Below are 4,187 nucleotides of genomic sequence, written 5' to 3'. Positions count from 1 at the left end.
GGGGGAGGGGGGCGTCTACCCCTATCAAACTAGCCTAGTGTGTTAGGAACCGATAAGTTGGTTTCTTTGATTATAACTGATTGGTCGGTCAACATTTTATATATAAATTTAATAGGGACCCTTTAATTAACCAAATATGTTTACCATACCGTAGAAGTGGGTAGATGTACGTTTGATCTTTAGATTCTTTCCGTATTGTCCCAGGACGCAGTCCGAGGTCAATATCATTTTAGAGGTCCGTAAAAGACATATTGACCGAAACATAAGTCTATAATTTTTATATTATATGCCCTTCTCAAATGCAATCATCTGACTGGCCAAGATTTCATACATATAAGAAAAAGTAATATCACAAGAGTCATTATCACTTTTGCAGGTCAATATCGCTTTTTGCGGACTCGCGCGTGCACTCATTCCGCCCAATCAAATGAGCGCATTTGAGATGGGTATATAATCATTTATACATTTACAAACCTGTAATAATATTTTTGACTAGGGAATACTGATATACGGTGGTATGTTTAGGGCATGCAATTATTTTTTTAAGGATAAAATTATTTTGAGCGAACAACATCTTATCTCGTGCGCACGACATCTTATCTTGAGCGATCAACATCTTATTTCGAGCGATCAACATATTATCTTGAGCGATCAACATCTTATCTTGAGCGATCAACATAATATCTTGAGCGATCAACATCTTATCTCGTGTGCACGACATCTTATCTTGAGCGATCAACATCTTATCTCGAGCGATCAACATATTATCTTGAGCGATCAACATATTATCTTGAGCGATCAACATCTTATCTTGAGCGATCAACATCTTATCTCGAGCGATAAACATATTATCTTGAGCGATCAACATCTTATTTCGTGCGCACGACATCTTATCTCTAGCAATCAACATCTTATCTCGAGCGATCAACATATTATCTTGAGCGATCAACATCTTATCTCGAGCGATCAACATATTATCTTGAGCGATCAACATATTAACTCGAGCGATCAACATCTTATCTCGTGCGCACGACATATTATCTTGAGCGATCAACATCTTATTTCGTGCGCACGACATCTTATCTTGAGCGATCAACATCTTATCTCGAGCGATCAACATATTATCTTGAGCGATCAACATATTATCTCGAGCGATCAACATCTTATCTCGAGCGATCAACATATTATCTTGAGCGATCAACATATTATCTTGAGAGATCAACATGTTATCTCGTGCGCACGACATCTTATCTTGAGCGATCAACATCTTATCTCGAGCGATCAACATATTATCTTGAGCGATTAACATATTATCTTGAGCTATCAACATATTATCTCGAGCGATCAACATCTTTTTTCGGTCATCTTATCAATATCTATTAAGGACCTTTGTGTGAATTCAGATCATTAGTAAAAACATACGGCTGCCACCGTTTTTGTTTTTGTTAAGATTATACTTATAACCGTTTCACATGTTTGCAGGGTTAGACATTTAAATACGGAAACTGATAAAAAAGGCAGCAAAAAATCAGTGATGATGCAAAGAGATAAATTTAAGTCCTTGACAAAAAAATAGTCTGTAGGCTTCGCTATTGAAGTCCTGGAGGGACAATTGATTTCCGTACTTCCCACTTCTGACTTCTAACTTTTGCACTTCTCACTTCCAACTTCTTGACTTCCTACTTCCTACTTCTAACTTCCACACTTCTGACTTCTAACTTCCGCACTTCTGACTTGCAACTTCCCGACTTTCGACTTCTGATTCCCAACTTCCACACTTCTTTCTTCCGACTTCTTGACTTCTTACTTCCTTCTTCTAACTTTCGCACTTTTGACTTCTAACTTCCGCACTTCTGACTTCCAACTTCCTGACTTCATACTTCCGACTTCCAACTTCCACACTTCTGACTTCCGACTTACACAAAAGGAAAGTTGGCAGTAAGAAGTGCGGAAGTTTGAAGTCGGTAGTCAGGAAGTTAGAAGTCAGAAGTGTGGAAGTTAGAAGTCAAAAGTGCGATTGTTAGAAGGTGAAAGTAAGAAGTCAAGAAGTCGGAAGTAAGAAGTGTGGAAGTTGGAAATCAGAAGTCGAAAGGCAGGAAGTTAGAAGTCAGAAGTGCGAAAGTTAGAAGAGGGAAGTAAGAAGTCAAAAAGTCGGAAGTAAGAAGTGTGGAAGTTGGAAATCAGAAGTCAAAAGTCTGGAAGTTAGAAGTGCGGAAGTTAGAAGTCAGAAGTGCGGGAGTTAGAAGAAGGAAGTAAGAAGTCAAGAAGTCGTAAGTAAGAATTGTGGAAGTTGGAAATCAGAAGTCGAAAGTCAGGAAGTTGGAAGTAAGAAGTGTGGAAGTTAGAAGTGTGGAAGTACGGAAATCAATTGTCCCTCCATGGCTTCCATACTTCGCCCATATATTAAACGATTTTCCTTGTTTTCCCTTAATTCATACATGCAACTTTTCTGCGCGAATTAATCAGTCGAACTGAAATTTGTTACTGTTCTAACATGCAGTATGCATCATTGGTTATGTTCATTTGATTTTAAAGATAGGATGACCAATTATATGCATTGCTCTCTAAGTTGATGTGATAAACTTGTACATGTACTTGTGGGAAGTTTTGATAACAGCGGAATAGGCGGGACCCTAATTAACAACTTGTCCGTATGCTTAACTGATGACCTAAATGCACACACCAAGGGCCTTAATATATATAAATAAGATGTCGTGCGCACGAGATAAGATGTTGATCGCTCAAGATAATATGTTGATTGCTCGAGATAAGATGTTGATCACTCCAGATAATATGTTGATCGCTCGAGATAAGATGTTGATCGCTTGAGATAAGATGTTGATCGCTCAAGATAATATGTTGATCGCTCGAGATAAGATGTTGATCGCTCAAGATAAGATGTTGATCGCTCGATATAATATGTTGATCGCTCAAGATAATATGTTGATCGCTCGAGATAATATGTTGATCGCTCAAGATAATATGTTGATCGCTCAAGATAAGATGTAGTGCGCACGAGATAAGATGTTGATCGCTCAAGATAATGTGTTGATCGCTCGAGATAAGATGTTGATCGCTCAATATAAGATGTTGTGCGCACGAGATAATATGTTGATCGCTGGAGATAAGATGTCGTGCGCACGAAATAAGATGTTGATCGCTCAAGATAAGATGTCGTGCGCACGAGATAATTTAATCTTAAAAAAACATAACATATGTCCTAAACAGACCACCGTACTGATAAACTGTATCTTTACTAAAGTAATCACTCGGAAAACATTATAAGGACAACTGTGTCTCTCTTCCTGACTGTCTGTTTGTTTGTTTGTGTGTTAATATGTGTGTCTGTCTGTCCTACATGTCTGGGCGCATTCTCGAGTACAGGGCCATAATTTTGCTATCCTAGTCTGATCCTTTTTTTATAATTTGACACGTACATTTTGTAGTACAGTGCACAGAAATAGTTTACCAATTTTCCAGGTCTAGGTCGGTAGAGTTCAAGGTTAATAAATTACTGTACTTTTTGCCTGTACATTTTTAACTTTCTTTACACCTATTTGTTCTGGTCATACCTTTTTAAACCCTGTTCTGATGATATTTTCTCACACATGTAGAAAATGTTTCGAGTATTTATCAAAATTTCTAGGTCTGTAGTGAAAAGATCATCAAGGGATAGGCCAGGAAAAGAAAACAGAGACTTAAAATAGTGCATCTTATTTCTGATTTTAAAATTATTTCAACTTCGTATTATTTGCGTATTGAGGCGTGCAGTGCACCAACCGTGTTTATCAATCTTCAAAGTCAAAGTCAGGAGGGATCAAACGGTTTTAGTTTTTTCCAATTTCTTTATCCTGGGAATAAGTGTACAATGTTATTCATATGGTTAAATAGTACTTAAATAAGTAGAAATATTCATTTCAAGAGTGCGGTGTACATGTGCGCATTCTTAACACTGTGTATGAAGGGACTGGACACAATCTCCAAGGTCAAGAATTATGAGAATATTCATATATTGAAAAATGTTTGTATTAGAGGACATTATCTTAGTTCTAATTCTAATTAAAAAGAGGTACATTAAAACAAGTTTCTTATATAATTTTTCAGCAGTGGAATGAATGTAGACAGAAAATGGAGATGTCCGCTTTAAGTCTTAAAATATAACATGTGAAGTGAAAAAAAAAGTTTTA

Source organism: Mercenaria mercenaria, chromosome 11, assembly GCF_021730395.1.
Source record: "Mercenaria mercenaria strain notata chromosome 11, MADL_Memer_1, whole genome shotgun sequence".
NCBI lineage: Eukaryota > Metazoa > Mollusca > Bivalvia > Venerida > Veneridae > Mercenaria > Mercenaria mercenaria.
This window is presented reverse-complemented; position numbering follows the sequence as displayed.